At 39.7% G+C, this 26,294-nt stretch overlaps 1 protein-coding gene across 1 annotated transcript in view; it reads right to left on the reverse strand.

Annotated features, from left to right (window-relative positions):
* MAML3 (mastermind like transcriptional coactivator 3) overlaps positions 1-26,294 on the reverse strand; it is a 460,796-nt gene extending 434,502 nt beyond the window's left edge. The window contains exons 1-2 of the mRNA XM_050946244.1: positions 26,179-26,294; positions 21,640-21,813 (exon numbers count right to left, since the gene is read on the reverse strand). The gene's annotated coding sequence lies outside the window, so the exon portion shown is untranslated. The remainder of the gene's footprint in view (positions 1-21,639; positions 21,814-26,178) is intronic.

Here is a 26,294-nt window from a genome sequence, read left to right on the forward strand (position 1 = left end):
TTAAGACCATGAATGACACTTCTAATGCACTTCTGTCACCACCTTAGTAAGCTGTTGTTCCGCAAGTAGGTTATTGTCAGACAGACTAGCTTTGAACATGCCATGAATTTACTAGCAATATCACTACTTTATTAGCATGCACTAAACACATGAGCCATAGCTTCTTTCTGTCAAGAGTTCATTATAACAGAAATGCACTGGCAGCTGTCATTTTCTAACAAGACACATTTAAAAATACAGTATTTTACATGCTATGTATGATTGATAAATTGGAGAAGTCTTACCAAATGTTGTAAAAGAAAAATAATTAAAAGTATTCTCATTTTGAACTGAAGAAAAGCTGACAAACTCAAATAAGCAAACGTAATTATACAATCACGTTTGGGGCTTGATTATGCAATCTTTTACCTACAGAAGTACCTCGCTGCCTTTACTGAAAACAAATTTAAATCAAAATGATGATCTTTTAAAATTGACTTATCCACTGTGAATATGTAACCACAAATAGGAAAATTTCCTTAATATATACCTCAAGCTATGGTCCCCATAGAGAAAAATCAAACTACAATTAAATGCCCCAGTTGCACTTCTTTTCATTTTTAATACTAAAAATATAAAAATTACAATTCATCACTTTATAATGAAATGGATTTTACAATAATTACATAGTAAAGGTAGCAAAATGCATTTACAACGAATTGGAAGAAACATGTCATGAGTCAAACATTCTTCTACATACAAACCACATCTTTCTCCCACTTCAACATCTTTAAATAGTATATTTGATGCTATGGTGCTTAGATTACATACCTCTATATTAGTGATAACTGTCTCAAAGTTAGAGAGTCCTTGCTAATTCACAGTATAACAACATAAATGGAGAACTCAGTAAAAGCATCAGCCTGATTTGAAGCAATGTAACGCAATGGGAATATTCAGATGTTACTTCCTGGTAGTTACAATGACGTACCCTAATATAATGTGTATCACATGCATTTGGAGCCTGAATCAGCATCCATTTAAGTCAATGGAAATCTTTTCATTTACTTTAGTGGCTTTGGATCAGGCTCCTTTCTTTTCTTAAAGGTGTTTGTGCTGCTTTAATGGCTTAGTGTACTAATCACGAGTTCACCCCATGAGTTCTGTGATGTTACCTGTGTGTGTGTTTGTAGGATCAGACCCACAATGCTTCCTAAGGTATTATTATTTGTATTACTGTAGTGTGTAGGACACCCCGTCATGGATCATGACTCCATTGTGCTAAACATTGTACAAACACAGAACGAAGACTACTAGCCTCACTGACTTCAACAAGAATGAATATAATACCTACTAGTAAGTGTTCGGAGGAACAGGTCCTAAGCCCATACTGCGTCTTTGTAAAATAGTTTTGGGATATTTACAAATGTGACTAAGGAAATATTATAATTATCTGCAACTGTAGTGGAAATATCTTAAGGCAAAATAAAAATACCATTCCTTCCTAACCTAAAATATTTGAAATTAAGGCATAGAGTAAACTTTTGTAAAGCAGTGGTTTTCAAACTTTTTGTACTGGTGACCACTTTCACACAGCAAGCCTCTGAGTGTGACCCCTTGTGGCAGGGTGATGGCTCCTGCTGGTCATCTCGAGAATTAGCTCTTTCTAGCCCAGAGCTGCTGGCTTGCCTGCCTCTGGCCCCCATGTCCCTCCTGGACCCTGGTGCCCCTCTACTTCAGGGTTCTGCCCCCAGCAGCGACCTCCTGTCTCTGGGTCTCCCCTCCCAGGGACACCCTCAACCCTCTATCTCCACCTTGCCTCAGTGACTACTGCCAGTCACCATCTAGCCCCCACTCACTGGGGCGGACTACAGTCTGTAAGCCAGTCATCACCGGCAAAGGGGTTAGAACCTGCTGCCTTTGCCTATCTCTGAGCTGCTTCTCTGCAGCCCCAGTACCCTTTTGTAGGCCTTTAACTATGCCTGCAGCCTGGGGCTTTGCTAGGCTGGAGCTCCCCATCTCCTTCTGCCCTTCCCCCAGCACTGCCCTACCCTAACAAGGCCTGCAGTTTTGCTAGGCTGGAGCTCCCCAGCTCCCTCTGCCCTGCTCCACCCTAGGTACCCTTCTCAGCTCCCAGGCAGTCTGGTCCTTCTCCCTCCAAGGCTGGAGAGAGAGTGTCTTTTACAGCCTCTGGCCCTCAGCCCTCTTACAGGGCCAGCTGTGGCCTGATTGGGGTGTGGCCCCAGCTACAAAGTGTGTGTGCAAAAATATCTAAAAATTTGTACATGTTGTTACCACAATTGCATGCCCAAATTATTGGGCACCTAACTAGCTATCTGTATTCACAGTTATCCCATTTGGACATGTAATTTTGGTAAATGGATGCACACTTATAAATTAAAAAGGGGGAGGATTTAATGGGGGCTTGGGGCTGTCAGCCCCACACAATCCCTGTGTAACCACCTTGATTACACCCTGAGGGGTCATGACTCCCAGTTTGAGAACCCTTGTTCTAAAGCAGCTAAGCGCTAGCTTTTTAAAAGTATTCATCTGAGATAGGCATCAAAATACTTTTACAAATCTAGTCCTAAGTGTTGTAAGAACTTAAGTCCTATTTTCAAAAGTTGCTTAGGCACTTAAGTCTTTTGATTTCTTAATGTTTTGTTGTTGCTTTAAATAAAAAAAAGAGAGAGAGGGAAACCCCCCCAGAGCTATTTGGCTTATGAAGTATATAGATTCCTTGAACTAACCAGTTAAATGTAAGATCCTTAAACTGATCACCAGGCACTTACACAGCTCTATAGGCACGAGCAGCATATATATTTTTGATGTGTATCTGGAAATCTTTATAAAAATAATAAAAATTGGTAGAAAGTTGATTAGCCAAGAAAAAATTAATTAAGTTTGGGCCTGTAGATCTATTTCTTTATGGTGTATGAAGAAACTCTGAGAGTTTTAAAATAATTAAGTGGGGGTTCTGCTTGTCCTTTTACATCAGAAATTCAAGTATCATCTATCCCAGATTTCCCTGAAGACCGTATGGATGTCTGGATATTTGTTTTTAAACATCTATTTAACTCAAATTTCAAACTGTTGGGAATTTTTTTTTTTTTTAAAAGATTTGACACTTCACCCCTACAGTTAGTTGAGAGAGTTCCCAATCCATATCTGTATCTTCCATGGGAAACCTCCAGCAAAACAGGGAAAATGATACCTGGTGTATCTAATATTTGTGTGTGTATAGATATAGAAACATTCCAAGTCTTCATTATGCATCATTAAAAAAAGGCACACACACATGTGACAAATGTAGCAATTTCCTGCAATCTCTTTGGGAGATCTTTGGGGGGAAGGGATAGCTCAGTGGTTTGCACATTGGCCTGCTAAACCAGGGTTGTGAGTTCAATCCTTGAGAGTGCCATTTAGGGAACTGGGGTAAAAAAAAAAATCTGTCTGGGGGTTGGACTAAATGACCTCCTGAGGTTCCTTCCAACCCTACAATTCTATGATCTTCCTGTATTAAGTTTATGTATCATTGTGGGCCAGAGACTGTATGTAACTCCATGGGGGAAGGTGACCACAGGTCCACCAGGAACTAAGAAGAGTGGAGGGTGATCTGGCAAATTCACTCAGGTTGTAACATCTCTGGAGAAGTACCCCCACCTGGAGAGAGGCTCACATGTACTGATTCAAACAGGATTCTCTAGGGACCAATAGACAAAGACAGGACCTTTGGATAAGCCTGAGTTTAAACTGACTCAGGCCCTTCTTTCTGATCCAGGAAAAGGACAGGACCTTCTGTTCAAGGGGGCCCCCATCCTTGTTGGGAGGATTTTGAAGGACTTTGGCCTTTTGAGGCCCCATAAGATGATGGGTCACCATTGTTATTGTTTTGTGTCTTCTCTGTAATGCTTTCACTTTAAGAATAAATGGGCTTGCTTAGAAAGAGCTGTGTGGTAAGTTATGACTGCTGGCAATTATATTGTTCATAGATTTTAAAGAGTAACCAAATGCAGACACTAGCCTATCTAGGTAGTCTGGCTCGCTGAGTATATCACAGTGCAGGCAAGGAATTGTGCAGCCTGGAAAAACTCCGGTCAAGAGAAAATGAGAAGCAGGTCTCTGCCCTGGAGAGGTGACAGCTGGGAGCAGGAAAAGCCAAAAAGTGGGTGCCCTTTGCTGGACCACAGAGGATGAATACAGGTGCAGTTGCCCTGAACTGTGACTTCACATATCTCCAGTTATGTTCCAGGCACTGAAATGAGTGTCCAGGGAAGGGGAAAAAGAGGCCACAACCACAAAAAAATGGAAGATGGAAGGAGGGAGCACAGCCTTTGGGACATGAGTAGAGGTTCCTTCCTCCACCATTTAAATCATTTACCAAAACCAGTTTGTCTAACTTACACTAAAGGCTACATATTTGGCACAGAAATCATGGTGTTCAGAGTAATAGTGAATTTGAATAAAGTTTGTGACCGTTGCAACAGTTCCTTTCCCCTCCAAGTGTTGCAACCTGGCTCACATGGTCATTCAGGTTTGACACACCCAACTTTTGTGCCCTTGGATGCTAAGTTGCAACACCAAAGACATTTGGCTCTCTACCATTCTGTCTCCTTCTACAGAGGGACAGATGTACCAAACCTCAGTGGCATCGCGACCATGTGGGCCAGGTTGCAACACTCAGAGCAGGTAGCCAGGCCTCCAGCACCACGGGACAGGAGCTGCCACTGCAAGGTGAGCTCATTGTCCAATTTATACCCCCACTCCCTTTCCATGACACATCCTTGTTTTCCCTACCTCTTTTTGGAATTATTAGTAAAATTTGAAATTATTAACATGGGAAACCAGACAGTAATTCAACCATGAATTCCTTTAGTAAGTCCAAGGCCAAATGGTATTTTATACAAATTGCTTTAAATATGCATAACACCCTAAAAATAAGCAATCATTACACCCTATACAGTAAGAAAGTATTTGTAAGCATGTGATCAGTATATTTACATATAGGCCAGAGCTAGGGAAAACTATATCATCCTGGCGTGCTCCAGCATGAGCAGGTAGGGTCTGACAAAGAACCTTCAAATTCATGGCTCTCACTATACACTTCAGCTAACTTGCTAGTTTTAGCAAAAACCCAGTTTGAAGCAGTTTAGCTTTGCTATTTTCCTTCCTCCAAGGCCTTCCTTTCTTATCGCCTCCCCCGTCCTTGCTTAGCAGCAGAACAGTGGGAAGGGTTATGCTTGTTTCTTTGAAGACAGCTTTCCTTTGTCTTGTTACTGCAGCTTTTCACTTTATCAGTTACTTTTTAAACCATACATCTTTCCCACACTACATTATTATTCTCATGGCCTTCTTTTACTTGCAGATTGAGGCCTTTTCCTTACTAGCCATAAAGCAAATATATTATTTTCTTACCCAAACTTAAGCTAACTTTAATTCTTTTAATTTCATAAATATCCCTATACCTCTGCTGTGAAATGTATTAACATTTTCCATGGAACTCTCCCAGCCTTACACATACTTCATCCTTGCCCTCAACTAGTGCCATAAGTTATTCACCATCACTTGAAGGGCTGGTCTACACTGGGAATTTATATCGGCATAGCTACATCTCCCAGGGGTATGAAAAACTGATACCCCTGAGAGAGACAACTTTGCTCACCTAACGCCCAGTGTAGAGAGCCCGAGGCCAATGGAAGAATTCTTCTGTCAACCTAGCTACCCTCCTTGGGGAGGCAGATTACCTACGCTGATGGGAGAATCTCTCAGCATATGCAGTAAGTACGCTAAAGCACTACAGCGTTGCAGCTGTACCGTTGCAATGGTTTAAGTGTATTCATACCCAAAGTCTTTATATTATATTACATTGTTCCAATGTAAACACAAAAGGCTTTAGATGAAAATGGTCCTCCTTGCTGAGACAGCCTTTTCAGTGTGCAGCCACTCCTCTCCCACTTCCTCAGAAAGCTTATGCCATGGGATGTAAGATATGTTCAACTAGCTGCCCTACACGCCACTACTTCTGATCAACAAAATAATAAAAATCTCAACATGATGAACAAATGTTTTATAACCAAGTTAAGTTTTACTTTACATTAATGGCCATTACCCAAGCGAAAATAATTCACATGTTGAAACTGCTACATTAACTGTGCTCAGGCACAATTCCATTGTGCAGGTATTTTCTTTCAGCTTTCTGTTTAGCGTTCCTCCTCCAACTATAGCTGCTCCTCTCTGCTCTTCTTCAGAAAACAAAAATAAATAATTCACAATAAGAAAATAATAATACTTCTAATTTGTATTTACACAGCACATTCTATCCAAAGTTCTCAAAGCACTTCTAAAACATTGGGCATCAACTGAGAGTCTGCTACTTTTACAGAGTTCACGAGACAAACAAGCTATAGATCCAGTTCTCTGGTGCCTTTAATGCTACAAAACACATATCCAAGTTTCAGATCTAACTCTCTAGTATTCCCAGAGGGAAGACAACAGGTAGTTTCATATAATTAAAAACTACACATAGCCCCTGAACCTCTGAAATGACCCTTCACTGCACCCTGGCAAACCATTCATTCCACTCCTCCTTTAATGAAAGCATTAGAGGTTTAGGGCCTTTCGCCAGTCCCTAGCACCATAAATTTTGTGCACCTTGTTGACACCATATTGCCTCCATGAAGCAAAGTTATGTGCTTCGAGGGGGTCTCTCTATACTTTCTACAGGCTTATAGTCTAACCATCAAGTGACATTTTCAGGCTGAGGCTCCCACTTCCCACCAGAGAATCTCTGGTCTGGCCACTGGCATAACACATTTTCATTAGGGATACCAGTGTAAGCAGCCATTCTAAAGGTGCTTTTTCAAGTTTGCTATGACCTCACAACAATTCCTTCATCTGATACAATCCTATAAAATACTAGGCTTGTTATTCACTCTTCCTTACAAGAAAAAGCATTTTGGAACACAGAGGCAGGTATTTAATATGTGAGGCAGAGCGAACCCTGTGACATTACACCCCATATTCTTCATAGAAATACTGTTATGACATGAATATGGCATAACTAAGATATGTTTTATGCAAGATAGGTCATGTGAGGTATCATTGAAAAGGTTATGATCTACTAAATGTGCTTATCCAATTTGTATGCATGTACCATTTATGTATCTGCAGTTAGGAATAGTGAGAATTACAACTACAAACCAATTACAACTGTGTGCGTACTTGGGGGAACACCCACCAGACAGTAGGCCTGAATGAGCCATTTAAGGAGGACAATAGAACTTTGAAAATACTAATCTCCCACCTTCCTGAGGAGCTTCCTGGGATGTTGTTTTGACACTGCAGGTTCACCTGATGATGTCATCTGATATGGAGTACCACCTTGGACACTGCTGGTATTTTTCCACTGGAAACAAAGGATTCCTGCCTTATGTAATCCTACTTATGGCTGGGAAGTAAGTCAATCAGGGCTCTTTTCCATTGCCTCCCTGCCCAAAAAGGAAGACTGCTGAAAGCACCTGAAGAGACAAAGGAACTAAGCTGAGGAAAGGCCAGGACTTAGTCCTAGCTTAGACAGGGGTCTAGTATGTACAGAAAAATAACTGGAACTCAAAGGTGTATAAACTCTGCAACCTGCCTAATACAATACTTAGGGTGAGAAATTACATTTTGTAACCTGTTTCTTTAGTGAATTAAGTTTAGGTTGTGTGTTTTATTTGCTCAGTAATCTGCTTTGTTCTGTTTGCTATTCCTTATAATCACCTAAAATTTACCTTTTGTAGTTAACAAACTTATTTCTTGTTTATTTCAAAACCCAGTTTGTGCAATTAATATCCTGGAGTAGGGGGGAGAAGCTGTGCAAATCTCCTTACACTTTGAGGGAGAGGGCAATTTTTATGAGCTTGCATTGTGCAGGTCTCTCTATACAGCACAAAACAGTATTATTCTGGGGTTTACACTACAGATGCTGTGTGCACCAGAGTGCTGGCCATTCCCCTAATTGAATCCTCCTACACAGAGCTGACTTCAGTCTGTGTCTGCAGCTAGATGTGACCTTGCCTGAGTGTGTGCTGAAAAGGGGCTTGAGAGCCTGGCAGAGCAAACCAGTGCAAGGGAAATCCAGATCGGTAGGACTGTCAGGCTCAGTGGGACGCCAGCACATCTGGTGACACCCTGATAGGGAGGTCCAACCCATCACAAACCCACCTAAGCATTATAATCTCACCTGTTTTACTGGGCGCAGCTCCACTGCTTCATTAACAATGACTCTCAAAACCACAAATGCACCCATCTATAGTTTCCAAACAAGGGCCAGTTCATTCACTTCCTCTGAAGCAGCTGGCCCTGGCCAGTGTCAGAAACGGGATGCTGGATTAAGTGGACCACTGGTCTCATCCAGCATAGCAATTCCCACGTCCTACATCCCCTCTCACAGCAAAACCCACTGGAGAGAGGGAGTGAAGGGAGAGAAGGGAGATAATCTTCATGAGGTTCATTTTGTTAAATTCCTTCCACATTATTCTGCAGGGGAGCAAAGAATCCAGCTCCTACAGAGCAGGCTGTCAGGGTCTTCACAAACAAAACAGATCTCAGATGCCTGTGAAAGGCATGTCCCCCACATATTGCTAGAGATTGTGTGTATATGACTGTTAAAGGGAGATCCCCACCATGGAGGGATTACTAACTTTTCCAATTAATCTCTCCAGGGCCAGTGGGGGGAAACAATAGCCTCAATCATGCACTGAACTGGGGAGTGGGGAGCACAAATTGGTCCAAGGCTTGTTAAGTAGGTCTTCAGTCAGTTTTAAAACACACATAGCTCACAGAACAGTTCTTTTCCTCAGCCTCACTCATAAACCTATAAAGACTTCTGTAAACCAACAAGACTTGTTCCCTCAGGAACCCCCCACTCCGCCTCCCCAGTCCCATTTTGTTGTGCCTGTATAATACAGAGTCCAAATGGCACAGAAACAGGGACCTGATCCTCCAAGGTGTTGAGACTCACTGGACCAAATTCTCTTTCACAGGAAAGAAGTCTTAGAGTCTAATAAAATATATCTCTGCTAGTGTCCTGGTGCTAGGAGTGAAAGAAGACATCACAGCAACCGTATTCAGTAAACTAGAGTGAGTCCTTGTTTAAGATCAGCCCATAATTTTCATGTAAATTATCTACAAGAGGGAGACCATATGGCCAATATAATAGAAACATATTGACATTGGGAGGAAATGCTAATTAAAGATTTTAGATAAGGGCTACAGAGCTCAAACAATGCACATCCCTTAGTTACACAGACATATGATTTCACAAAAATTAGATGTAACGTTCCTCACTACATCTATATATTTGGGCTTGTGACACAGAGGCCCAGTGGTGCTTCACTACTCTGTGTCAGCAACTCTTGTCAGTGATTTATACATTTGGTGCTTTAAAAAGGCAAGTTTCACAAAGCTGAAAAGAAATATGAGCCAAACCAACTGGGACTATAACCAGAAAAATGTGAGTTATAATTGGGAATTGTTTACGAACATTTCCCTAAATGCCCAAAAGCCAGAATCCCACAGTTGAGGAAGAAGGCTATATCCATTTAAAAATGGCCTACTTTAGAGGGAAAGTGAAGGTAGCTATAAAAATAATAAAAGTATATATAACAAATGGAGGAAACGAATAGGAATGAATATAAATCAGAAGCTAGGAAATGTAGAAAATTGATAAGGGACGCAAAGGGACACAAGGAAAAATCTATGGTCAGTAGAGTTAGACACAATAAGGAGGAGTTTTTAATGTATCTTAGGAATACAAAAAATCCTAACAATGGCATTGGTCCATTACTAGATGAAAATGATACAATTATCAGCAATAGTGCAGAAAAAAACAGAAGCATTCAACAAATATTTCTATTCTATATTTGGAGAAAAACAGATGATGTAGTCATCTCATATGATAACACTCTTTCCATTCCACTAGTATCTCAGCAGGATGTTAAACAGCAGCTACTACAGTTACACATTTTTTTAAATCAGCAGGTCAAGATAACTTGCATCCAGGAGCTTGCTAAGAAGCTCCCTAGACTGTAAATTATTTTTAGGGCTGTCGATTAATTGCAATTAACTCACATGATTAACTAAAAAAATTAATCATGATTTAAAAAATTAATTGCAATTAATGTTTAATCACACTGTTAAACAACAGAATACCAATTAAAATTTTTAAATACTTTTGGATATTTTTCTACATTTTCAAATATGTTGATTTCAATTACAACACAGAATACAGAGTGTACAATGCTCACTATATATTATTACCTTGGTTACAAATATTTGCACTGTAAAAATGAAACAGTATTTTTCAATTCACCTCATACAAGTACTGTAGTGCGATCTCTATCATGAAAGTGCAACTTACAAATGTAGAGGGTTTTTTTGGTTAAATAACTGCACTCAAAACCAAAACAACGTTAAACTTTAGAGCCTACTTGTCCACTCAGTCCTACTTCTTGTTCAGCCAATCGTTAAAACGAACAAGTTTGATTAACATTTATGGGAGATAATGCTGCCCGCTTCTTATTTAAAACGTCACCTTAAAGTGAGAACAGATATGCTAAACATTCATATGCCCCTTCATGCTTCGGCCACCATTTCAGGGGACATGCTTCCATGCTGATGATGCTCATTAAAAAAATAATGTGTTAACTAAATTTGAGACTCAACTCCTTGGGGGAGAATTGTATGTCTCCTGCTCTGTTTTACCCACATTCTGCCATATATTTCATGTTATAGCAGTCTCGGATAATGACCCTGCACGTGTTGTTTGTTTTAAGAACACTTTCACTGCACATTTGACAAAACGCAAAAGAGGTACCAATGTGAGATTTCTAAAGATAGCTATAGCACTCGACCTAAGATGTAAGAATCTGAAATGCCTTCCAAAATCTGAGAGAGACGAGGTGTGGAGTATGTTTCAGAAGTCTTAAAAGAGCAACACTCTGATGCAGAAACTACAGAACCCAAACCACCAAAAAAGAAAATTAACCTTCTGCTGATGGCATCTGACTCAGATGATGAAAATGAACACACTGCTTTGAATCGTTATCAAGCAGAACCCATCATCAGCATGGATGCATGTCCTCTGGAATGGTGGTCGAAGCATATGGGACATATGAATCTTTAGTGCATCTAGCACGTAAATATCTTGCAACGCTGGCTATAACAGTGCCAAGTGAACTAATGCCTGTTCTCACTTTCAGATGACATTGTAAACAAGAAGCAGACAGCATTATCTCCTGAAAATGTAAACAAACTTGTTTGTCTAAGCGACTGGCTGAACAAGAAGTAGGACTGAGTGGACAAGTAGGCTCTAAAGTTTAACTTTGTTTTGGTTTTGAGTGCAGTTATTTTTGTACATAATTCTACATTTGTAAGTTCAACTTTCATAATAAAGAGATTGACCTACAGTACTTGTATTAGATTAACTGAAAAATATTATTTCTTTTGTTTCTTTTTTACAGTGCAAATATTTGTAATAAAAAATAAATATAAAGTGAGCACTGTACACTTTGTATTCTGTGTTGTAATTGAAATAAATATATTTGAAAATGTAGAAAACATCCAAAAATATGCAAATAAATGGCATTCTATTATTGTTTAACAGCACTATTAATTGCAATTAATTTTTTCAATTTCTTGACAGCCCTAATGATTTTCAATAAGAGTTGGAACACCAGGGAAGTTCCAGAAGACTGGAAGAAAGCTAATATTGTGACAATATTTAAAAAGGTAAACAAGATGACCTGGGTAATTTCAGTCTGATAGAACCTAGGCAAGATAATGAGGAATGAGTAATATGGGGCTTGATTAATAAAGAATTAAAGGAGGGTAATATAATTAATGTCAATCAGCATGTGTTTATAGAAAACAAATCCTGTCACATTAACTAGATTTTTTTTAATGAAATTACAAGTTTGATTGATACAGTTGTTGATTTAATATACTAAGACTTCTGTAAGACATTTCACTTGGTACCACATGACATTTTGATTAAAATAACAGAATTATATTCAATTAACATGGCACACATTAAATGGATTAAAAAATGGCTAACTGATAGGTCTCAAAATGTAACTGTAAATGGGGAATTTTCATCAAGCAGATGTTTTGCCAGTGTGGTTCTCAGGGATTACTTCTTGGCCTGACACTATTTAACATTTTTATCAATGACCTAGAGGAAAACATAAAATCATAACCGATAAAGTTTGCAGATGACATAAGAATTGGGAAAGAGGTAAACAGTGACGAGGACAGGTCACTGATTCAGAGTGATCTGGATCATTTGGTAAAGTGGGTGCAAGCAAACAATATGCATTTTAATACAGCTAAATGTAAATGTATACATCTAGGAACACAGAACATATGCCATACTTACAGAATGGGGGACTCTACCCTGGGAAGCAGTGACTCTGAAAAAGATTTGGGGTCATGGTGGATAATAAAGTGAACATGATGTTATGGCCAAAAGAGCTAATATGATCATGGAATGAATAAGGAGGGGTACCTTGAGTGGGAGCAGAGAGGTTATTTTACCTCTTTCTTTGGCACTGGTGTGATCACTGCTGCGATCACTGCTGCAACACTGTATCCAATTCCAGCATCCACAATTCAAGAAGGATATTGTTAACCTGGAGAGGGTTCATAGAAGAGCCATGAGAATGATTAAAGGATTAGAAAACATGCCTTACTGTGATAGATTCAAAGAGTTCAATCTATTTAGCTTAACAAAGAGAAGGTTAAGGGGTGACTCAATTACATTCTTTAAGCGTCTATATGGGAAGTAAATATTTTTAAATGGGCTCTTCAATTTATCAGAGAAAGGTCTAACATGATCCAAAGGCTGGAAGTTGAAGCAAGCCATATTCAGACTGAAAATAAGGCGTAAATTTTTGACAGTGAAATTTTAGCCAGTGGAACAACTTAACAATGGTCATGGTGGATCCTCCATCACTCACAATTTTTAAATCAAGATTGGCTGTTTTTCTAAAAGATATGCTCTAAGAAAATTCTGGGGAAGTTCTGTGGCCTGCGTTATACAGGAGGTCAGGCTACATGATCATTATGATCCCTTCTGGCCTTGGAATCTACCAACTACTATACACAGAGCACTGAAAAGCAATCAGATAATCATTTTTGGTCATTATTGATTTGAACCAAATTCAAATGAATGACTTATCGCCCAATCCTGAGAACTATGGCCTTAATTTAAATGAATTGCTCCATTCACATCAGTGGTACCATGCATGCAACTAAAATTAAGCACATGCATAAGTATTTGTAGATCAAGTTGAAAGTCTCCACATTAACTGGCATGGTTGCCATCTATCACTCTGTAAATTGCATCCTTCCCCACCTTTTGTGTTTAGTCTCTTTAGGCCCTGGTCCTGAAAAACACTCACACACATGCTCAATTTTATGAATAAGTGCAGTCCCAGGTATGCAAATCTAAACACTGGTGTAATACCACTCACAAAAGTGAACTCACAACATGCTAACCATGAAGTAGACACAATCCAGTATACTATCTTTGACCAGAGCTATTGATTGCTTAATAAAAACCTTTTAAGGGCTTGTCTAGATGGCATGGCAATGTGCGCCTCAGAAGTGTGATTTCTAAAGCACACTAGTATATTTGCTTCATTGGTTCACGTAGACCCTGCTGGTCCTTTAGGAACCTTTAGGGTACACCAGCTGGGTCATCAAAGACCAATTAATGCACAACATGTTATTGTGCTTTAGAAATCAGACCACTGTAGTATGCATTACCCCACTATGTAGGCAAGCCCTAAAACTGGTGCTAGAAAGCAGCCACTTAGTTCCGTGAGTGCAACAAAAGTATGTTTTTGCGGGGTACACAGTTCAAGATGCATTTTCTAGTTTGTCATATCAAATTCAACATATACACAGAATTTTACGAAAAACCGACTTAATTTAAAAATGCAACCTAAAAGAATAAAGAAGGATTTGTCTATATTGTGACAACTTCTCCATTTCCCTCCCACCTACAGCACAGCACATAAGGTCCTATCCTTAGACATGCAAGTAAATTTGCTCATGCAACTAGTCTTATTAGCTTTGATGGGACTGCTCATGTAAGTAAAATCACTCATGTGATTAATTATTTGAAGGACTAGGCTTTTAATCTGAAGCTCCCAAACTTGATCATTGCATTTGCTTGGGCTACAAGTAAAATTACCTATTTGAGCTCTTAAAGTTGGGTTTTCTCCTATACCTCTTCCTGTCTTGAAAAGAAAAGATAAAAGAAACCTCATTATGCAGAAAGTACAGTACTTGTCACACAGCCAGCCTGAAACAATAGTGTTTGCTCTGCATGTTTCTGATCAAGCTGTTGTAACTCTAACTTTGTAGTTTAACAATTTCCGGGAAAGAGCTCAAGGTTCAGGCAAGAGATCACACTGAAAGAAAGACGTATATAGTTACTGGAAGGATCAGGTAGCACCAATTTGGTGGATGGAATCATTAAAGATTTAACAAGAGCTGTCACATGCAAGGTGAAATATGGGTGACAAATGCCATTATTTGATGCATTTGTGAAACAAATTTGTTTGAAAAACTGAAACAAAATGGAGGTACCTCTGGAAGAGGAAGACAGCACTTTCACCAACATTTCCTTGGCAGATGATTCAGGTAAGAAGCCAGTCATTTGATTACAGAACACAACAAACTCCAAGACTAAACAATAATATTAGGCAATACAAGAAGTCTGTGTGTGCACACGCAGATCTCTCGTTACCCGCTAGAATGTTATTTTTAGGAAATGCCCTTGAGTAAACTTTTCTAGTTGTTTAGTTGAATAAGCCTTGTGATTTTAATAAAAATTGATATTTTTCTGGGGAATTGTGGAAGTAGTCTAAATAGTGTATGGTGACATGTATTCCCAGCTGGAAACTGTGTAGCCTTCCACTATTTTAATAGGAAAAATACAGTACATTTGTTAGCTCAGTAGCTGTTACTGTTAAAAATAAAATAAAATGCCCATTGAATACAGATTAGCACCATAATCAATATACAGCAGATAAAGATCACACAAAGTGTCACAAATTAATTAGTGACTGGAATGGCATAATCTATTTAAATCCCAACTGTTATGCATTTAATTGTTTTTAAAGAAACTGTAGGGGAACTTGTTTGTGGACCAAAAAATTATTTGGAACGAGGAATACGATATTTCTATTTATGGGAAAAATTGAATGTGTTATACCATGCACATGTAGTAAAATTATTAAAGAGGACAGGCAAGATAAATCAGCATGACCTCAATGGAACAATGCTGATTTACACAGGCCAGAAATGTGGCTCATTGATTACTGTGTAAAGCATGGCCCATTTCTTCTCATTCTACATATGACTCTTATATTATAACATTTTATTTTGTATAGGGTCTTTGTTCATACTGTCTCCTATAATTCAGACTTTTAGGATTTTATTCTCTACCAGCATCATATAAGTGTGATGGAGCAGAGAATCAGACCCCTAAGTATTATTTTCTTGCTTTAGAAAGCATGTATCACTATAATAGCTAGGAGTTCATATGCAAAATTGAAACTATAATTTACATAAATTCATGGGTGGCGTGTATCAGAGGCTTGGGGAGGCTAAGCCTCCCCAAATTAAAAAGGCTGGCCATGCAGGGGGCAAATGCCATATACGGCACAGGTCACCTCCCTTTAGAGGCACGCCAGCCTGCCACCTTTGTGCTCTGTGCAGTAGTACCAGAAGCTCTCTAGAAATGCGTGTGTGTGGGGGCCACCGGGTGCCCAGACTGTGGCCCCACACGTACTCCATCCTGTTCTGCCTCTTCCCCACAAGGCCCCACACTCATGCCGCCTCTTCCTACCTGCTCCACTTCTTCCCCTGAGGTCCGTGTTTGGGCAGGCTGCACAGAACGGAGGGGTTGGGGGGACATGTTTGGGATTCATTGGTCACAATCTCCAGGCAGTGTGAGCCCAACAAGCCAGTGGATTGTTCCCCTACCACAGCTGGCTGGGGGGGGACGCAGGTCACCCAGCAAAGGGGCAGGGGGAATGGCAGCCTTTGTTCCATGCCCCAGGGCAGCACCCACTCAGCCCAGCACAGCTCTTGGACGGCTGGGGTGGAGGGGCTGAATTCCCGGTCAGCTGGGGCTGCTTTTCCCCAGGCCAGACTCTGCAGGGAAATAAAGAGGGGTGGGCAGAAAAGTGATTCACAGAGTATCAATTATGTGGTTGTCTAGCACTCCCCTTCTGCCCAACCCCCTCCTCACACACTATATCCCCTGCACAACCCACCTACACACACACTATACCCCTCCCATTTTTCTCTTGCCTTAAGGATGAATGACTGTGTGGGGGAGGGAACAGGCAGAGAGGAGTGAGCTTTGGGCAATTTGGCGGCAGGTCCTGGAGTCCCTGTCGGAGGGAAGGACCCGCCGCTGAATTGCTGCTGAAAAATGAATGAAGTGGCGGTGGCAATTTGGTGGCAGGTCCTTCCCTCTGACAGGGACTCAGGGACCTGCCACCGAATTGCCACCGAAGAAGTGGAGGTGGTAGAGCTACTGCTGAAGCGCCGCTGATCGCAGTAGAGCTGCACTCCTCTGCTTTGCGCGACCGAGGCAAGTGCCTCACTCACCTCAACCTTGTTATGGCTCTGGTGCTACAGCACCCAGGATCTGATTTTCAGAGGTGCTGAGCACAGCTCATTAATTTGAACTAGATGTAGTTGCTCAATACCTCTTCAAATCACATCCTAAGCATCTCAAAGGTTATGCACTAGATACTTGACCAATGTGACTTGTCCAAAATCACACAGGAAGTCTGTGGTCACATCAAGAATGGAGGCCAGTGCTGTTCTTCCATCCCAAGACCACCAAGTCCCCTGAGTGGGTAACACAAACAAAGCTGCTGCCACCATCTATAATATTGATATTGTCAGTAATTAAAAAACACTCAAATATGAACACCTAAACTTGGAATTAAACATGCTACACTAAATAAATACGTTTGCATCGAAAACTGAAGTGTGCTACATTTGGGCCCTGGTGACCCATGGAGAGGTGTGAATTCCAGAGTTGGGGTCCCTTAATGTGACAGGTCTGCCACTGACTCCAGAAATTTTTGTCCCAGGAATCAACAGCAGGAGCAATAATTAATAATAGCACAGAAGAGAAAAATTAAGAGGTATTGAATAGGCAAGACAGAAAAGTGATGTTTTAAGATAGGATTTGAAAATCACAGGGGAACAGGGGCACAGGCATGCTGTTCTAAGAACAGTCATATGATTCAGACCAGTGATTCATCTAGTCCCGTGTTCTGTCTCTGCCAGTGGCCAGAACCAGATGCTTCAGAGCAAGATGCAAGAAGCCACCTAATCCCTAGTAGTTAGATATTGGTTTAAACCCTGAAGCATAAGGTTTAATATCACTTCCAAAATTTATGTTAGCATTAACTATGATAACTCTGGAGGGTAGGAACTGAGGAAGAGAAGGGTTTTTTTTACTATAGTGGTAAGACTGGTGAGAGACAGAGATGAGGCCAGTTACAGATGAATGGGGAAAGAAGGAAGGGAATGAGAGTGAGAGAGAAAAAATTCCAAGAAATGAATTACAGCCAGCGCAAGGAGGGAGCAAAAGCAAAAGGCAATTTGAAACCGGACCCTGAAATGAATGATAAGCAAGTGGACTTTGTTTGAGCATGAGCTGATGTGATTGCTGAAGCAAATGCTCCAGTTAAATTAAGTTTGAAGTCTGATCACAGAAAGGCACTCATCTTAATCAACTGTAGTAAATATTTTTGCACCAATCCTATCAGAAATGGACAAAAATAAATAACTTTAATACTGATGAAGATAATAAGTATAGCCTACAAGAAAAATATTGTGCTAAATGTGTGTGCTACCTGACAACATATCAGACCAATAAACATATAAACTGCAAGTTTTCATATCAAAGTTTCTTTAGTATAGGCATAGCAAAAAGCCAGGGAAAACTGTGGCTAAGCAACAGGGTTACTGATTCTGATTAACTGACTACAAGCCATGAATATTTAATACCTATTGCTATTTCATAACAACAGCATTTCTTCATTTTGTTGTTAAAACCCAGATTTTTTTAATTTCATTTTTAATTTGAATCAGACAACTAATACAAAATGATAGTAAAAGATAAGCTTCATCAGCAGTATAGTAGCAGCACAGACATCTAGGTGTGTTGAGAAGCAGTAATTTATATTTGCGAAGAGGTAAGTATTTCCATGTTTGGGTAAAGAAGTAAAGGGATATCTTTTCTTTTACATACTAACAACACTTTACAAACTTCTCAAAGACAAAATTTCAACTAAATGGTGAGAACAGCACTTATTGTTAATTGTAGAAGCTAGGATACTGCCATTCTGTACACTGTGTTAAAGGCAACATGAGCTGGAACAAACATTGAATTTGTGCCTGTTTACTTCTTTACAATGCATAAAGAAGGCCCATATTTTTTTCTGCTTTGTGGATTGGTGTTTTATATATGCATGTATGTACAAGAAAATCAAGGTAAACAAGAGCTGAATTTCTAATGGAAAAAAAATTGGACATGAAAAACAAAACCCTTTTTCACAGACCTTTCAGGCCTTCTTTATGTTGTACTTCACAAAGAAGCAAAAAGCATAAACCTACTTCCCTCTCATTGTAAGGTCACCATTAAGCTTTGGTGAGCTATGACTCACTGAAAGGTCTTCTCACAAAACACAGCAGTACAAGGGCTACATTAGCAAAATGCCAAGACCATGCCATGTACTTTATGTTTGTCATCCATAGCCTGAAGCTGGAGGGAGAATCAGTAGGACAAATTTTTAAAAAATTGGATGTCAATTTGTGCTTTGGGAAAAATGCATATCCAACTCTCCTGGGTGAACAAAATGGATTATTCGGTATACAAATAAGTTCTTGGCAAACAGTTTGAATATGTAATTGCCATATTTCTATGTACAAATGAGGGTTGCATGCATGCACACATTTTCTCACATGCAGGTGGGACTCCATTTTTTAAAAAAATTCTTACTTAAATGGTTTCATGATCATCATGTTTCTATTACACCTCTGGTGTTTAGGGCAGTGATGAAGCTCCTTCACTCCTATCTATTTCTGGCAAGTCTTTCAGTGGTTCCCCAGTTGTGCCCTAGGTTTTTCAGCTTGGCTTCCACAGCTCTTTGCCATGTTGTTTTCGCTTGCCTTCAGGTGTCCATCTTATTGCTACTCTGGTGATGGAATCTGTTTCCATCTGAAGCACATGGCCAATCCATCTCCAGTGCCTCCTGGCGATGATGGTCCTCAGATCCTCTTGGCTGCACTGTGTCAATAGATCTTGGTTTGATATTGTTCTGGGCCAAAAGATACAGAGGATTTTTCTGAGGCAGGTTGTATGGAATGAAGACAGTTTGGACATGCCATACTTTCTCATTCCCCAGCATTCTGCACTATAAAGTAGTGTTGAAAGTATGCAGCTCTGATAAATCTTGAGTTTGGTTTTGGTGTATTTTGATGATTTCCAGACTGTATTTAAGCTCCTGAAGGTGTTCCTGGCTTTACTGATTTTGTTTTGAATGTCCTGGCTTGTTCCACCATCCTGGCTGATGGTGCTGTCCAAGTATGTGACAGTTTCTACATTGATGAGAACATAATCCTCTATTCATACTGGTGACGGTGAGGCAATATTAAAGGTCATGATATGTCTTATTGTGGTTGATTTTCAGTCCAATTTGTAGGCTGAATGCATTGAGTCAAATTGTTTTTTCTTGTATATGGTGTTGGGTATGTGATAGGACAGCAACATCATCTGTGAAGTCCAGGTCTTCAAGGGATGAGAAGATTGTCCATTTACTGCCTAAATTAAATGGTTTACTTAGTGTTAAAGAGAGGAAATATAAGTAGACTACAAGCTTGTTGGGTCAGGAACTGTTTCTTATTCTGTATTTATACAATGCCTACCACAGTGGGGCCCTGATTTCAATTTAGGCCTATAGGTGCTACTGGCATACAAATAATAATAAGAGACAGATTAGTACAATAACCTGAGACACAGAACTCATTCATTCAAATACTAGCTTGATTTTGTTTTGCAAATAACACTGCCATTATGAAACTATTATGGATAATATTAATCAAAACTTTTTCTGCTTTTGGTATAGGTCTTTAGCTGTGATTGCCAAGTTGCATGAAGGTGCCATGCGTTACTTACAGCACTTCTTATAGCTAGTGGCAAAATGTAATAATAATTGTATCGCATTCTGGCAAAAGCAGCATTACTTGAAAATCTTATCAAAGGCCATCTGTCATCTCTGCAGATAAAGAAAAGACTTGATATTAGGGACCTGTAGTAGTTAGCACTGTTAGTAAAAAGTATCAAGCAGTTTGTATTCCTTTTAATTTCCCCCCCACATGACAATATTGGTTAAAGAAGGAAAGATTGCGGTCTAAAAAGTGATGTGCCATACTCATTTCAGAATTTGTACAACAGATCCTATTGTTGATGAAAAGGGAGCATACATTCCTGTTCTAATGGGGAACAGTGAAGCCTGTGTTGTCAATCAGTGGAAGCAGACTCCTCCTATGCCTGTAACATCATCAAAAAGGAAGTGAATGGTTTATTGGTTTACCCTATGCATCATGGAAAAAACCGTGATGCAGACATGAGTTTTAGAAATAAAACACCGGAAAGTGTTCACCACCACTAGAAAGTGACAAGCTATATTACTGTTTGTCTGTTGTCTCAGGAGCCAAAATATGCTGAGATTCTCTCTCTCTTTCTAGTCATAATATAATTGTACATATTTATACACTCAAATAATCTTGACTATTAATGATGCCTTATATGCTGAAAGATCGTTGCTATTATATGGAAAATAATTTATTCAGCTTCACTGAAAGAAGTAATTCCTTTTGCAAGTAATGTCAGCTAGTTTTAGGAAATCTTAATTGGAACTTGGGATACATATAAGTATAGATAATTACTTTTGTACAGTGAAACTCGCTGTTCCTGTAAATTGAAGATATGAGCTACAGTACCATGACACACTCTCCTGGTCTGGCAAAATGCCTTAGATAATATTATAAAGAAAATTAATAAGAAATGGATTAGTGCTGGTTCTTAGTTACATGTAAATCAGTTGTGACTTCAGGGTCACTGATGTCTTGCTAAAAATTATACGCTCTCTCGCTCTCTGTATAAATCTTCAGTCAGAAAATCCACTTAGCTGAAGTAAATGATCTAGTGTGCAATGTAAAAACAGTTTTAATAAACAAAGAGGCTGAATAGTGGAACATTACTTAGGGCAGTGTTTAAGTATTTCCAGTAATAAAAAGAATCCTCTTATTTCTTCTTTAAACAGAGGTGAGTAGATATTAGTATCTTGGTGCGTTGCTTTACAAGATAGAACAATCAATTTTCAGCATATGTGATTAGTAATAAAATGTTTTCTTCAAGATAAAGGGCACTGAATTTCAGAAACAAAAACAAACTACCAAAATTCTATGAACATAGTTTATGCCTAATCTCTCAACCTTCTGGTGAATTTTTCAGACAGTCTCTACTACTCAAAAACAAATAACCAAAATCAAGGATGACTAATTTGCACTTACTAATATGCAAATAAATATCTGCCCTTTTGATTTTGTCCTTCCCAGTGAGAGGGGAGCCAGGTGGCAGCAGATCCGCTTCTAGGTTCTCGCCAAAGGGTAGTTAATCTTCAGAAAGGCAAACCTGCCAATAAGCACAGGACCCACCAAGGCAGAGGAGGAACTTTGTCACAGTGCCTACAAAACAAATGTGGCAGTATATGATTCAGACTACTAAGAGCTAATCTAGTTGATTGTGCTACAGTAACAAATGCAAGGAAACAATTTTATAAAAAGAGAAATGTAAACCTCAGATACGATAAAAGAACACAAAGCACATTTGCCCTCCCAAATGATCAGAGTTATGTATCAAAAACAGACATTATGATAGTACCCTACCCCAAACTGAGCAAAGTAAAACAACCCCTGACAGCATGCCACATGATAAAATGGAAAACAAAGGCAAGTCAGAATTTCCAGTGTTTTATTCAACATGATTTTATAATTCAGATAACTGACTGGTCCACAAAAGAACAAGCTAGAATAATGGTTTGAGGACAACTATTACAAGCAGTCATACTCAGTCATAGAAAGAGTCATAAACCAAGCAAGGACTCCATTGCAAGCCCACTCCAGCTTAAAAAAAACAACCAACCAAAAAGACCTCTAGGATTAATTCATGAATATTTTTACAAAATAATAACAGCATCTTCCATAGGCATTTTGGAGTCTTCCCCATTATTCTCCTTCTCCTTGCATTTGTATAAATGTTATGAATGGTTATTAAACCACTAATTTAGATGGAGACTAGTTTGGAAACCTAGCAATTATACCACATCAGTGAACACTGCAATTTGTGCAAGAACCAGGTCTTTTGCACTTTAGAGGCCTGTGAAGTGCTGAATATCTTATAACTTCAGCTCCCATTCTTTTAAGTAGAAATTGAGGGTGTTCAGCATTAGGCTCAGGAGGAGAAAGAGAGCAGTGTTTCAGTTAAATGAACCCCCATGACTGATTAAGGAGTGGCACTGCTAGGATACAAAGCTCCCTCTCTCAAAACAGGGACTAATGGGAGGGAGAAACTACTACAGCTATGAAGAGAAGCCTCCTCAGGTAAAAAACACCTGTAACAATTTTTTTGTTTGTGGACAAAAACTGAGTGGTTTTTGCCTGGTAAACAAACTCCACATATGCACACATACATATGCAAAAGCCGTCCATGCTCTTGAGTTTCGAAGGAATTTAATTAAAAACAGGAGAAATGGATTGTGCTGGTGGTTTTGTTGTAGCAGTGCTATGCTCCGTCTATGCCAGAGATCTAAGATGACCCTTGGTTGCCAGGCTGGCAGCATAACAAGGGCAGCATGCAAGATCATAGGGAGAGAGCTAGCTTCTACTAGTAGCACTCGCTGGCCAATCAAGGAGTGTCACTGACAAGCTCCAAAGTCATAGCTACACTAATTGGGGGCTCGTTTGCAGGGATTAGAGAGGTTAAAAAAAACCCTTTTCTAAAAGCAAACAGCTTTCAGCAGCTCTAATTACAAAGGCTCTATGATAGAGAGGGTGAGGATCAGCCACAAATCCTTTCATACCCTGAGAAACTTGTTCATTGTTACATAAACTGTTGCTTGTTAGGTAAAAAGAAGAGTGGGTTGTGTTTGTTTTTAAAATTAGCACAGCATTTAGGAGGCATTCATCAACATGGTACAGTATCATGGAATACTTTCCAAGGTGTGAATACAGCAGAAAATACACTTCCTCCCCCGGAAGGGAGTGTATAGTCCAAGATACTCACCTACATACCCATGTGGCACAGGTTACCTATCTATAACCAGGTACTAATGTGCTGTCCCACCCACCTTGAAAAAAACACTGCGGTATAAGATGGCTAAACTTGAGGTGTCAACAGCTTATAAAGCAGGAGAGTTCAGAACCTGCAGTTAGTTGTATCTGACATCTGATTCTCTACATTGCATTGTCAGGATGAGACTTGAACATAGAAGCAAAACCAAATCAAACCAAAAAATAAACCCCCAAAACACGCTAGTGGCTTCTTTAGGTCCAAATTGACTTTAGTGGGAGCCGTGTATGCACAATCAAGGACAGATTTTGGCTGAAACACACTAAAAGCTATCAAATGATTTCCAATCTAAAAATTCCAAATTGCTCAGGTACTACTGATACAGAATATCTTGCATACCATACCATTGACATTAATGTCCAGTCTTTGTGGCAGGGACCATCTTTTTGTTCTGTTAGTACAGTGCCTAGCATAAAATGGTTCTGGCCCATTATTAGGGCTCCTAGCTGCTACAGCACTAAGTGAAACAATAATAATAATATTGAAAAAGTGTTTTTACATGGAAATCTGTAGAAAGTCTAGATGACAAAAGAAATAATCACAAACTTGTGCCTCTTTAATATGTAGTATTTGTATTTGCCCTATTATGTGGTTATGATACATTCTAGCAATATTTTTATGGTCTCAGAATACTACATTATCAGATTGTATTAATTTAAAATTATTAAGAGAGAATATTGGTTATTAATGGTTACATACATACAGCTCCACTCTATTAACCTAACTTTAATAAAATGGCATTTCTGTACCATTAACACAACATGAAGTGATTGTACAATCTACAGTCTAATCAGAAAAAAATATCTACATGCAAATATGAACTTTCCTGAATCTATTTAAAAGAAAAGAGATATGTGACTAGCCTAACTAGACACTAGAGGTCTCTCTTACACCATCATTTGTTCTCATTTCATTGGTAGAACTGAAAGGTGAGCCTGATTGTGGGTGAAGGCTCAGACTCAAACATCACAATGCAGCATCACAGTGTCACCACATACAAGGGGGAGGGATAGCTCAGTGGTTTGAGCATTGGCCTGCTAAACCCAGGGTTACGAATTCAATCCTTGAGGGAGCCACCTAGGGAACTGGGGTAAAAATATGTCTGGGGATTGGTCCTGCTTTGAGCAGGGGGTTGGACTAGATGATCTCCTGAGGTCCCTTCCAAACCTAATCTTCCATGATTCTATAATTACATAGGCTTTATAGAGCACTGTATACCATTGAAGCATTATATTAACAATAATCTAATTTGAGCTTCATAGCAGTCTCCCAACCAATACACTCTACCAAAATGCTCTCATCTCGGATCCTATGGCACAGTGTAAGAGGAGGTGCACTCATCCAGTTTTGGGTTGGTCCACTAACTGAACCAGTTCCCAACATAAATTAAAGAAGCCTGATGGTTGATCTAATTTATGCTGACTACAGTTTTGAATGACCATTCTGGCAGCTGGGTCATAAGAGATCCCTAACCATGCCCCCTTGCCAACCCCTGTGTAGGAAGCTGGGACAGCTGCAAGGTGCAACAGTGTCTTTCGGTTACAGCAATTCTCAACCAGGGGGCCACAAACAAGATTCAGGGGTCTGCCAAGTAGGACCAGCATTAGATTTCCTGGGGCTCACGGCTAAAGCTCTGGAGCCCCACAGGGGCTGATGCCCCAGAGTCCCACTACCTGGGCGGAAGTGGAAGCCTGAGTAAAGGAGCTTTGCAGGGCCCTGGGCAATTGCCCTGCTTTCTACTCCATAACACTGGTCCTGGCTCTTATATGCAGAAAAACAGTTGTGACACAGGTGGGCCATGGAATTTTTATAGCATGTTGAGGAGTTGGGGAAGGCTTGGAAAGAAAAAAGTTGTGAACCCCTGCACTAGGTCACCTGAGAATTCCTAACTACCTGGGGAAATCCTTCAGTATTGTCTAAGCCAGCCTTAGGACGGCTTTCAGTCCAAAGTTGCCCTATCCAGATCAGGATCTGGAGCGTTGATTGAAACTCTCAGAGTAGCTGGCTTGTCATTTGCCTGATAAACACAGGTTATGAGTCTCGTCTTGTGAACATTTACTCCTGGGTAGAGGACCCACTACCATGAATAGTCCCATTAAAGTAACTGAGACTACTGACAATATTAAGTATTATACTAGTTCTGCACTTACAGAAACATAAAGATGTTCATAAAATCCAACAGATGTGCACAAAAAGCAACAGGAGAACTTGAAATGGTTTGGGAATTAGTAACTGATTCGGATAAGGATCCATGATTAGCCAGAGATTACATCTCACAGATGCTGCACAAGTGTCCCTCCCTCAATACCTGATGCAAAAGACTGTTGTACCTTGGAGATACACCTTGTGATTACTGGCACATATCAGAAACACTTCTAGAGGGTGGAGTGTTACTTCCCCATTCAGAACTAATTTGCATGTGCCTGTGCCCCAGGCTGCCTTGGTAAAATTTTGCATATGCAGTATTGCCAACCTCAAGAGATCAAAAATAAGGGGTCAACCCCACTCCCATAATGAAACTGGCCCATAAAAATCATGATTTTTTAAAATTACAAGTAATATTTTTAGTGTTTTGACATTTTAACCTCTATTCCTTTGCCAATATGTGTGTGATAATTTCAGATTGAAAAGTCAATCGTTAATGAACTCAAAAACCACACACACCTCTCCCTGCCTGCTCAGATAAAGACTCCAGTACTTACCCTCTTCTCATCCCTAAGATAGGGGAACTGTCATCCATTTCCTGTTGTTGTCTTGACCCAGCAGCAACATTTCTGTCACAACCAATTTCCAAGAGTTGGCACCACCACCTTTCCCC

The sequence above is a fragment of the Gopherus flavomarginatus genome, chromosome 3 (genome assembly GCF_025201925.1).
Source record: "Gopherus flavomarginatus isolate rGopFla2 chromosome 3, rGopFla2.mat.asm, whole genome shotgun sequence".
NCBI classification, from domain to species: Eukaryota; Metazoa; Chordata; order Testudines; family Testudinidae; genus Gopherus; species Gopherus flavomarginatus.